General features: G+C 44.6%; 1 non-coding gene across 1 annotated transcript; it reads left to right on the top strand.

Annotated features, from left to right (window-relative positions):
- Nucleotides 1-1,327: 1,327 nt before the first annotated feature.
- LOC129399513 (U1 spliceosomal RNA) lies at nucleotides 1,328-1,490 on the top strand. The gene has a single exon (XR_008627145.1). It is a non-coding gene; the product is annotated as a U1 spliceosomal RNA (small nuclear RNA).
- Nucleotides 1,491-12,916: the final 11,426 nt, after the last annotated feature.

Genomic DNA, 12,916 nt, shown 5'->3' with positions numbered 1-12,916 from the left:
TCCTGAGGACATCTATGGGACACTAAGCTGAGCTACAGGCTCTAGACTCCCAAATGTAGATCCATTTATGAGGCAAAGAAATCAGTTGTGTGTCTTCTCTTTTCTTCATACTGTTTTTGTGTAGTTGGATTTAGTCTTATAATTCTAGGTTACCCAAGAGAGCAAAAGGGAATATGTCTAAATGATATGAAGAATAAGCATTATTCAAACATGAATATAGAAGCCTATGGGTGTTGGTTCATTTCTTTTAGACTTTTTCCTCCTTGTCTCAAGGGGAAATAGGTTTGGGTAACACAAAACATTTTCTGTAGGTAAATAGGATTAGGTTATCTAGTCTGTAATAGTTAGTTCCTTTTATTAGTTTCACATTCAATGGCAGAAAGAGCTCAAATATTTCCTGTGGGAACCTCAACTTTCACTATCTCTGGTAGAATCATTTCTCCTCTGTTAATTCCCATCTTTAAGCCAGTTAGAGCTCTTCACTGTGAGGACTGAAAACATAATTTTGCACTCAGCAACTGGGTATCTACAGAGAGACTTTGTAGACACACTTAACCAAACGTGAAATGGAACTAACTGCACCGATTGCTTCTCTCCCCTTAGTCTGGTGTCTAATTGTTGAACTGAATTAGCATTTGGGTCCTCCGGATAGATGTCAATTTAGAATCAGTGTCTGGTGACCCTGGACTTGTCTGGACAGTGTCCTTCTTCATATATGGACAGCCCGCACCCTACAGGGAGGAGTGAGGGAGGCCAGTCAGCGCCCTCTCTGGCAGTGCCAGGAGTCTTCCATGGCAGAAGCTGGGGCCCCTTTCATTCGAGGGGCCGCATGTCTATGAAGTAGCTCTGGAAATTGGGTGAGAGGCCAGGACTCTCTCTGGTATATCACCAACCCTAGTCTTTTGTGTTTCTGTTTATTTGGGCACATCAAATGAAATGTTGGCAGTTTGGCAATGGTGCAGAGGCCAAGATTTGGGGGCTACTGAGAAATATCCCTGTGGCTCAAAACATTTTATAGTGATCAGCATGTGCAGGTGATTTCATGAAACTTGCTTCTGTGATGGAGTGCACCTACTTGATGTTTTACCTCCTGAATATGCTGGCGACTCTCCAAACTGAGGCCCTGGAGTCTCTAGCCACAACTTCACATGGGAATATGCTAGAAATAAGCGTTCTCAAGTTTTCTCTGGACCCATCTGCTGAATCAGAAACTCTGGAGTGGATCCCAGAAATATGTGTTTGGACAATCTCTCCAGGGGATTCAAATGCACATGAAATCTAGCAAACACTGTCATAACAAGGCCCTTCACTTTAAAACCACGGAGCCATACTTAGCTGTCAGGGGAGACACCATGCTCACGAAGGTGGTTTTCCTAGGGCAAGGCTTATCCATTGCACTCAGGATGTGCTGACTCTTGTGATTTCCGCAAATGTGGGAAACTCGACTGCATAACTTGTGATAGTGAGGAACTGCATTTGCACTCTCCCCTGATCTTTTTGTTTAATCACTTGTATCACTTGTAGCCCCATTGATCTTCAATTTGCTCGAGCGGGCACCAGTAACGTCTCCATTTGTCTTTGTCTAGAGCTAGTGCAGCCCAATGATATCTGCTTGCTCCAGGAACAGAAAGAGCCTCAAATTGTTCATTCAGAGATTTGACGAAGAAATCTGACCACCTAGTTGGTGGGCGGCCACAAGGTCTTCTGACGTCCCGTGGAATCCAGTCAGTAACAGCTCTTGTCCAGTAGTCATCTCTGAATCGCATTACATGACTGGTCCATCTGATTTTTGATGCCTTGGCAAACGAGACAACATCCCTGATTTTTGACCATCAATGGAGGTCAGAACTCTGGATTCCTTCTCTAACTTGAGTGAGACATGATATTCCTAGCATAGCTCTTTTGATTCCTCTTTGGGATACCCTAATAGCATTCTCATCCTGATTGCGTAGGGCCCAGGTCTCTGAGGCATATGTTAGTGCAGGAAGAATGGTGTAATCGAAAAGATGTGCCCAGAGTCAGAGGTTTTTCATTCTCTTAACCATCTCTTCGATGCTCTTGAATACATTCCACGCTGGTCTCTTCCTCCTGTGCAGTTCTGGCACCAAGTCGTTCCTCATGTTGATTTCTTGACCCAGGTACACATAGCTGCTGCATTTGGAGATGTTCGTTCCATTGACAGCAAATGGAACTTCAGGGACCAATTCGTTTTTCACGAACATCGTCTTGTTGAGATTCAGCTGCAAACCGACCTTTCCACACTCGTGGTCGAAGTGGTTAGCATTTGTGCCAGCGAAGCGGAGGTGGTGTAGTTGCTGACCATCTATCTTCACTCCCATTCCTTCCCATTCCAGTCGTCTAATGATGTTCTCAAGGGCGGCACTGAAGAGTTTTGGTGAAATGGTATTACCCTGCCGCACCTCTCTCTTTACACTACCCAGCCACCGCCATCCTCCAGGTTGCTCTCTGGACACTTGGGCCGAACCTCACGCACAAATGAAGCCCCTCAAAGCCAGCTCTAGGTTCAACGAGACCTGGAAACAAGATCCTCTGTCTGCCTCCTCCAATCTCCAGCATCTGAGGGAGGGGTCCAACCCAGACGCCCCACCCTACCCAAGATAAATACCTCACTGGCCGACCCCCACTACATCCACTACTCAGCCACCTGCCATCCTCCAGGTTGTTCTCCAGACTGCCCGGCTGCAAAGTGGCCGTGCGACACACCATAAAACACTTAATACCTATTATTCCCACACCATATTTGATAGAGTTCAATTTGGTGTGAACCATGGTAACATCTCTAAGGGCGATTGGAGGCCGCCCTAAAAGCCTCCATCCCTCTCGGAGAGCCCGGCAAGCTACCGAGAGTATTGAGCCCGTACAGCAGAGCCTAGCAAGCTACCCGTCTCGTATTTGATATGCCAACAACAGTAACAACAATTGGCCTCATCCACCTGTCACCAAAAGAGCCCCCAATATGGCAGTGTTAAGAAAGATGAGCAAAGAGAGAGTCTAGGGATGAACTAGACTGCCAAAACGAAGAAAGACTAAAATGATTGTACTTTCAACACACAGTCACTGGCATCAGAAGCATCCATCAAAGACCTGATAGTGCAAGCGCAGAAGATCAAGTACGACATTATTGGTCTGACCAAAATGAGGAGTCATCAATCACATCACGCCATTTTAGACACTGGAGAAGAATTGTTCCTTGGAACATGTGACAACAGAGGCATTGGTGGCGTTGGTGTCTTTGTCAACAGGAACTTGGCCATGAGCATCGATTCATTCGAATGCCTAACAACCCGAATTGGACGATTACGCTTGAGTAGATGTGGCTCACTGCCTGCAGTTTCTATCTTCATCGTCTACACAACAACTTCCAACTATGATGAAGAAGAAATTGAGAGGTTCTACATGGAACTGGAGAAGTTCTATAAAGAAGACCACACCTTCTACAAGATCATTGTTGGTGGTTTTAATGCCAAGATAGGTCTGAGAAGGTCGACCGAAGAAATCCACATTGGGACACATGGCCTAGAAAGGAACGATCAGGTGAGAGACTGTCTGAATTTATCATGTCTTTTTGTTTAATAAAAGTTAAAAAAAAAGTGGGGCTGGAGTGATAGCACAGCGGGTAGGGCATTTGCCTTGCACTCGGCCGACCCGGGTTCTATTCCCAGCATCCCATATGGTCCCCTGAGCACCGCCAGGGGTAATTCCTGAGTGCATAGCCAGGAGTAACCCCTGTGCATTGCCGGGTGTGACCCAAAAAGCCAAAAAAAAAAAGTTAAAAAAAGAGAAACAAACAAACCACAGACCCATATTTGTGCTGATCTGTTCTAGTGTCATCCCTGTCCAGGTAGATACCACAGAGTATTGATGAGAGTCCTGGGTTCATAATCAAGATATTTGTCAAAGCCTCATTAGATGAAGTTCTTCTAAGTTTACTGTGAGATATTTAAGGGCTGCATAAGCAGGTGACTGGTGCTTTATTCACCAAAATATTCCCAGCTTCAAAATATTTGGATTAGAACTGGGAATTTTCTCAACAAAATGATCAACAAGGAAGTTTTAGCAGGTGTACTTGACTTAGTAGAGGGGATCACTGAATTCAGGTTGTAGGTAACAAACAAAGCCATTCTCAGAAGCTCTATCTAGTTCATTGAATCCAGAACCTCTGCAAGTAATATTTCATCCTCTGATCTTGGCCCATTATGGTTTCTTTCCATCAATAATATACAGATATTTGATGATATAATTAGCAAAATGTTGTCACATAGGCGTGGCTCCCTGTGTGTGTAATGTATGTGTGTTTGTGTGTGTGTGTGTAGTGTTTACAGTTGTACTAAGGTTATTCGGGGAGCTGATCCTACTAAGTGATGTTCAGCAAGAAGAAGTGGGGATAGGGTAAGGGGGGTTTTAGGAAAGGAATATTTTTTTCTTGCAATTAGACTCCCTTTTGAACTCAGGATCAAAAATCTTTAAGCAAGGCAGAACTGTGCACTCATCAATGAGGGGAGAGGGAGACATTTGGCAAGAATGACTAGGAAAGGTTTTGGAATTCCAGTTATTGAAATTTGTCCAAGTCTCCTCAAATAACTGAGTTCTCAGGGTCTATCGGGTTATGATTAAATTTCCTGTGTAGAGACCTGGGGAGGGTGTGACTTCAATTAACACTGTGATTCTGGCTCTTGAAGCCACTTATGCTTTGAGCTAGGAATTTTCAGAAAACTGCTACCTATAACCATTACTCATATTTTAAATCAGTGAAAAGTAAATTGATTGCAGGGTGAGGGGGAGCAAAGTCATAAACATGTATAAAAAACACATCCTGTGATCAAAGCATGCATACAACATTTATGCTGAGAGTGGGATCATTTAAAAAATGATTACTTCTGAACTGGAGAGGTGGCCCAATGAACTAAGCATGTGCGTTGCTTTAAGGAAGGCTGGGTTTGACCCCTGCACCACACAGCTTCCCAAGCACTTCCAGGTGTGACCCCTGAGCACAAAACCAGGAGCAGCCTGCATTTATCCCCTGGCACCACCGGTGTATACCAAAAACCAGAAATAAAAATAAGTTTACTTTGGGGAAGAGCAGGCAGTTAGGATAGAGAAGCGACCACTGTAACAAAGATAGTTAGAAGTGATCCCAAGAATTGAGTGCTGAAGTCGGTAAAAGGATGTACATGATAATGCAGTACCTGTATGGCAAACCACAATGCTCAAAATGAGAGAAAGGGAGAAGGGAGAAAGAGAGACAGAGACAAAGTGACAGAGAGACAGAGAGGGACAGGAAGAGAGAATGCGCGAGAGAAATGTTCTGCCATTGAGGCCGACTAAGGCTAGGGGATGGAAAAAGGGAAACTGGGGACATTGGTGGTGGGAATTGTACACTGGTAAAAGGATGAGTGTTGGAACATTGTAAGACCAAAATCCAACCATAAACAACTTTGTAACTGTGTATCTCATGATTAATTAATTAATTAATTAGTATTAAAGAGACATGATTTACCAAGTTACTTATATTTGTGTTTAGGCATACAATAATTCAACACCAATCCCTCCACTAGTGTCAACTTCCCTCTGCCAGTGTTCCCAGATTCCCTCCCCACCCCAACCCTCACCCCAGCATCTCCTGTTAATTTGATAGGCACATTGAGAGTTTCAGTGGTTGCAGCTTAGATCTCATGTTTTCAGTTCTGTTGAATCTGTGTTTTGTATATGTGGCCAAACGGCTCACTTATCTCACTGGTCTAACTGAAGCCCTGATGCCTGTCAACCCATTGCTGTTTGTTCTCTTCTTCCTCCCCTTGATTTCTTTCCTTCTCTGTCTCCTCTCTAAACACTGAGGTCAAGGATGATCTGAGCATCCTCCTTTTACTCCAGTACAGATCCTCCTCCAGTAATCTGTATTCCACAGATAATTGAGACCATCCTATCTTGTCTTCCTTCTTCTGACTTACCCCACTCAACATGATGTCTTCCAGTTCCAATCATGTTGCAGCAAACTGTACGATATCATTGTTCCTTGTAGCCACTTAGTATTCCATTGTGTATATACACCACATCTTCATAATCCATTCTTCTGTCGTTGGACACCAAGGTTGATTCCATATCTTAGCTATTGTACTGACTGCATAACTGAATAATGGTGTAGATATGTCCTTTTGAGAGAGTCTGACTGTGATTTCATAAAAGAAAAATATTTACTTTCATACCTTGGTAAGTGTATTAGGCAGAATCAGGGTCTTGAAGGAGACCCACGCTCTAACCCCGAAGCCTACAAATAGGTTGTTTTATATATCAGAGGGCTGGAGCCATAGCAAAGCGGGTAGGGCATTTGCCTTGCATGCAGTCGACCCAGGTTCAATTCCTCAGTCCCTCTCGGAGAGCCTGGTAAGCTACCGAGAGTATCTTGCCTGCACGGCAGAGCCTGGCAAGCTATATGTGGCATATTTAATATTCCAAAAACAGTAACAACAAGTCTCACTTGGAGATGTTACTGGTGCCCACTCAAGCAACTCGATGAGCAACGGGATGAGTGATGTATTATTATGAGTGATGTATATATCAGAGGAGGATTTGCAGATGTGACCAATGTACTATGAGTTGAGGTGGAGGTGGAGATCCTCAAGATATGCTCAATCCACTGTGTCTCTATTTTATTTTAATTAATTAATGGTTTTTGGGGGATCATACCCCATACTACTCAGGGACTATTTCTATCTCTGTGACCCCTGGCAGTACTCAGGTCCATGCAGGGTTACCAGGATTGGAACCAGGGTTGGGGTGGTGCAACTTTAGGCAAGGTCCCTTGCTTCTGGAACTCTCCCTCTGTTAGCAAACAGCTTTTTCTGGCAGCCGTGGAGCAGAGGGATGGATATGCAAGGACTTGGCTTGCTATTTTGGGCTTTGAAGATTGAAGTAGGGGTGGAGAGGGGAGTGTCACAAGCTAAGAGTATCCAGGAGAGACATGATATGACCAACACCTTGATTTTAGCCCAATGAGCTTTTGTCTTACATCCAACCTCTACAACACAAAGATAATTAGTTTGTGTTGTTTAAGCTGCGGAGTTTGTGGTAATTTGTTATGGCAGTGATACAGTAACTGATACAATAGAAAAAAAGACAAACTACTTGGCAGAAAACAGGCAAAGAATAGGAGCAGATAAATCACAGAATTAGCTAATTAACATTTGAAGAGATACTTACTCTCACTAATGAAGCAGGTAAATGCAAATGAGTACAATGAGACATTGTTCTTCACTCATCAAATTGGCAAATGTGAGAACAATTGATCGCATCCCCCCAAAGTGAGAAATAAACCCCTTAAAACATTGCTGGTGGGACCATGGATTTTTATATTTTGGGGAAAATATGATATTTAATGCAAATTGTGTACAAATCCTTTGACTGAGTAAAATCCATTTTGTCTATCTTTGTTAGAGCAAACAATAGCCCCCACAAAATTTTTTGTTTGTCTTTGATGGGGGGGAGGTAGGAAGCCATGTCCGGAAGTGCTCAGGGCTTAGAGCTGGCGTTGTACTCAGGGCTCACTTCTAGTGACCAGCAGGAGACAATATGTGGTGTTAGGGATTGAGCCCTGGTTGGCCACATGCAAGGCAAGCACTTTCACTACTGTAGAATCTCTCTAGCCCTCCACACATTTTTCCCAAATGTACTAGGGAATGTTTTGTGGACTTAAATATGGAAACAGTCTGAAGATCTTTTGGGGGAATGCCTGAATAAAATCTGATATATTCATAATATGAACATTAGACATAAATAAAAATAAGTTAAGTCCATACACAGAACTCTAAAAGGTGGAACCTTGTATATTATTGATTTTAAAAGCAGGTTGCAAGGTAATATCTGTAGTGTGATTTTGGCAGGATTAAAAAAACATCAAACATGAAATGATGATTGCATGCATATGGTTATATATATTTATTTGTGTATAAAATGATGTGGAAAGAAGCATTGCAAAGAGCTAATATATTAATTCTCTAAGGTGTGGCTTCCAGGATGAGTGGGCATAAGGGAGACCAGTAGATTTACTTTTTCTTTGGGTAATTCCATTTAACTTTTTACAGCAAACACATAAAACTAGAAAATTAAAAAACCCTAAATTTTTTAATTTTATAAAATTAAAAAACCCTAATACCATATTTAGGGAAGGGAAGAAATCTTATATTATTGAAGTTGGATATTTGTCCACCAGCTGAAAGCTGGTGACTGTGGCCCTGACCTTTGGCCAGTAGCCTGGTTTTGCCCACAGCCACACTCTCCTTGTCTCCAGAGTGGTATAGCTTTATGCAACTACTCCAGCACTTTGTGGTATTTTGTTCTCTTTGATAAAAATGAGGGGGACGATGGGAAAAATGAAAGTGCAGATGAAAGTGTAGGTTTCACAAATTGAAAATAATCGACTCCAAGAGGGGAATGGTTAGGTGTGCCCAAAGTAATAAATCTCCTACTGAATCAAATATTCAGTGGGCTTGAACCAGCTGGCTGTGAATTTAGTTGTGAAGGAGAAGGACAAAACTAATGAACAAAGGCAGCAAATCTTGTATCTTTTGAGACATGGAAGAGAATGTTTTTCTCTCCAAGATGGGACCAGGTCTAAACACATTTAGAACATGGAGCAAATGACAGGTTTTACTCCCGGTTGTTGCTTTGAGACCATCGGGGCAGTCTCCTGGTCTGCTAGATGAGTCAGATCAGCAGGAAGGAAAGAACAGCAAGAAATAGTTGAATTTCAATGATTTGATTTTCTAAACAGCCTTTTTTTGGGATCCATAAGAACAAATTCAGGTGCAAACCCAAGTGAAGTAGGGGACAGAATTTTCATCACTGATAAAACTGGAAAGAAAATAGAGGGACTTCCACTCTCCCATCTCAAGACAACTGGGACCTGAGAGACGTCTGGCTTAGGGTGGAGAGCCAGGACTAAAGAGTTGGGAGGGGGGTTTCCTGGGAGTCTTTGTGGGAGCTGGGCAGGAGTCATGAAAGGGGCTGGTCCTTGCCAGTTGCTTCCTGCCTGTTCCCAGAAAGTCTGTGCCAAGTTCCCATGTGGGGAAAGAGGCATCAAAGCATCTTTGATGCAAAGATGCATAAGAGCCAAAAGGCTCTCCATTGACTCTTAGTCCGATGAAGGAAAAACTTCCACCCTGGTGTGCTATGACACCACATCAAGTGCTGTGATTAGAAGAAACAGTATATACGGCAGGAGCTGTCGTTTTAGCTCAGAAGGGGGAGGGCCACTTTAATGGCTGGGACCCAGGCCATAGAAAGAGGGCAGGATCTTGATGGATAGAACTTACAGGGATGTCAGAAGTACTTGTGATGTCAGTGGGCCCCATGGGTGACTTATGTAAAGCAGGGAGGAGAAAGACGGTCACTTTCTCCCCATCCGCTTCTGCCACCCGGGACTCTGGGTTACTGGGTTCTTGTCTCGCCTCGCAGAAAGGAATTTCAGGAGTAGACAAGCAGTGAAAGAAATAGATTTTATTTGCAGGGCTTTTGAAGGTGTGGAGGGGCAGAGGGGGGGAGAGAAAAGGAAGGGGAGAGAGAGAGAGAGAGAGAGAGAGAGAGAGCATAACGCACTCAAGAGAGAACATGTGCTTCTCCAAGGGCAGAGAGAGCCCCTAGATACATCCTAGCGTTAGACACGAAAGCATGACAGTACACATCTCAAGAGGGGAGATGCAGGTAACACATGTGCTCAGGTGCTATGTGCTCGGCCTCGGCGCAAAAAGCACATGGGCTCAGGCAGCATATGCACCCCTTCCTTTGTTCAAGGTGGCTTTTATAGGGTTTTTCCAACCTGCCCTCACGTGGGACTTCTTCCTAGGTAAAAGTTCATTGCTAAGGAGGTTACCAGGAAGGTTGGGAGTGGTGATGGTCTTCTTTGGGCTGAATCACTAAAGTTAATCAGGTTGAAGGACAAGTTCTAGGGAATTCGAGGAATTTCCTTCATGGAGGGGGTCCAATCATCTCAGGGTCCACTGTTCAAGGTCTAATCTGTATCTACAAAGTGTATCAGCCTTGGAATTTTCCTCCCAGAAGTTTTGGTGACCTTTTTTGTTGTTCAGGACCTTACCCTATCTACCTGCTTACATCACTTATACTGACTGTGACCCTCATTTCATGGTTTTGGTTTTCCAGTCTGGTCTATGAGGTGGACAATCTTTGTGAAACTGTTGTGTACTGCTTCTTCTCACCCTCTAAAGAGCGTCTCACTCAAGGCACTCTCTCTCTCCCTCTCTATCTCTATCTATCTATCTATCTATCTATCTATCTATCTATCTATCTATCTATCTCTGATCAGAACTTCTGAACACCTGCCGAACACCCAAGGGAGCCAGGTGGACAGTGCTCATAGCAGTCATATCTGGGGTTCCCTTCTCTGTCCTCTGTCCCCTTCTTCATTCTGTCCTAGGAATCCCAGCCCCCAGTTCTCTCTGGACTCTCACTGCTGTTTCTTTCACTCTCTCTGCTGGGTTTTCCTCTTGAAACTGTCCTGGCAGGGAGCTCCCTTGGGGATGATCATCCATTGAAGCAGATAGCCAACTTCTTGAAAACCACTGTGACATACATTTATTGTTTAAGCTTTTGGAAATTGTAGGCAGGAGGCAGCTCCCACTGTCCTGAGCCTCTGGGCTCCCCCTGGTCCCTGCTGTGTGTAGCAAAGACAGATCTAGGGAATCAATGAGTGGATGGATGGATGGATGAATATATGACTGGAGGACAGCTCCTCGGGTAACTGAGTTCTGTGCAAACTGGGCTAGAGACACTTTGGGAAAGGAAGTGAACTGCTGTAAGACTGTCTTAGTAAGGCTGAAAGAATTCCCCTCCAGGGTCCACAGGATCTCTGCTGGTCGGCCCAGAGTGGAAAGTTGTACCCATGAAACACATTTCATGAAGACTGCCTGTCTTCTCAGTTGGCACATCCTGTAGAGTCAGATCTATGGCTAATGACAAGTTCTGTCCCTTCTCCTCCCTTTCTCTACTTTCCTCCCCAGCAGGAAAGATGTTTGGAGACTGGTTAGGCAAAATGAGAAATGATTTTTGAAGGCAAAGGGGGCCTGAGCTAGCTTCTTCCCTCCTACCCTAATCTCTCTTATTCCTCCAGCGCCTGGAGAAATCTGCATCAATTTTTGTAGCCTTGGACAAGAGGTGCAGATGGGGTCTGGGGGATACGTGAAGGTGGGGGCAACTGCTGGAGGTCACCTGGGATAGGTGGTTCCACCAGTGAGTAAGGAGCGGGCTGGTATGAGGGTGGGCAGGGCTTGGTGTCAGATGCTCAGCAGAATAGAAAGGATGGACCCCTGAGATGGACAGCTAGCTCCCTGCAACCGCCCTCCACTTTGAGTTGCCTCAGCTGTAGACCCTGAGCAAGGGCAGATGTCAAAAGCCTGAGCTCTTCATCCTGACTTCCTCCTAAGACCAGCACACACCAGGTTTCTTTGGTCAGAAAGCCGTGGGCATGCTGAAACCCTGCCAGTAAACATCTTTCTTGGATTATTTAGCCAGAATTCTCTTCTTTACTGGAAACCAAGACTACAGCGATAGCACAACGGATAGGGCGTTTGCCTTGAATGCGGCTGACCCGGGTTCAATTCCTCCATCCTTCTCCAAGCTACCGAGAGTGTCCCGCCTGCACGGCAGAGTCTGGCAAGCTACCTGTATGCCAAAAACAGTAACAACTCTCACAATGGAGACGTTACTGGTGCCCGCTCGAACAAATCGATGAACAACAGGAGGACAGTGCTACAGTGCTACTGGAAACCAAGGATCCTGATAAAGATGTTGACGAAACGTGCTGTGCCATGTGATTTACTCTCTGATGGCTGGAAGGTTGCTCTAAGACCACCTGTAGCTGACTTTTTTTTTTTTTAATTTCAGACAGGAAGTGGGAACAGCTCATTTTCTGTGCTCTCGGATTTTTCCTCCCTGTGACTCTGTCCTTTCAGTCTTTTTAAAGGGATGCAGCAACATCTCATTATTGGTCTCCCCACTTCCAAATCTTTTGATAACCCCAGGCCAGTCTTGGCAGAAAGGGAAACATTTTTTTTAAAGTCCCTCTTTACTCTCACCTCCTCCACTATGTGGTGAAATTCTCTTTCTCAGAGCTCTGGTTCCTGACCAGCCAAGTCAAATGCATCCTTTGAAATTCAAAGGAACCCTCATTCTCTTTTAAGCATCCAGCTCTTGGAATTGAGCTCAAAGGTAAGAATTTCACTCTTTGTTCTGGTCTGACTCTTTCCTCTCTTCTCCTCTCCCCCCACACCTCCCCCAGGTGTTGGGGCACAGTCAAGGGACCCAGAAAAGTGGGGAAAGTATCTGCGGGATTGGACACCCGGGAACAGCAGCCTTTTAATATCTGAAGATTATGCCACTACATTCCACTTTTTAAGTTAGGTCACATTTTTATTAATTTTCTCTGGAGGGCTTATTAAATTTTGAAGATTATGGTATGAAATTATTCAGTTGACTTTACAAATGGTGACACATTTTAGAGCCTAGATATTAAGCTCAATCAAGCACTCCACCCTCGAGGGCGATGTATTTGCAAGGAAACCCACTGGGGACCCTACAGTGCCCTGAGGTGAAACCTGCAGGGATCCAATCAATATTTCCACTCCTGCACCCCCAACTCAGTGACCTCATTAACATCTGCTATCCCCTGATGGTCAGTCCAGGGCTCATTGTCCTTCCTCTGTCCCACTACCCTACTGGAGTAAGCTTCCCAAATGTACAGAAGGGAATTCACCCCTCCTAGTGAAGATACAGAGTAGAGCCCTTGCAGGGGAGCGTGGGGAGGGGTGCAGAGGACCTGAGTGACAGGAAATCAGCAGAGCCAGGGAAAAGCAGGCAGGGTGGGATGAGGGAGTTCCTCTAGAGTGGA

This window comes from Sorex araneus, chromosome 11, assembly GCF_027595985.1.
Source record: "Sorex araneus isolate mSorAra2 chromosome 11, mSorAra2.pri, whole genome shotgun sequence".
Classification (NCBI taxonomy): Eukaryota; Metazoa; Chordata; class Mammalia; order Eulipotyphla; family Soricidae; genus Sorex; species Sorex araneus.
This window is presented reverse-complemented; position numbering and strand designations above follow the sequence as displayed.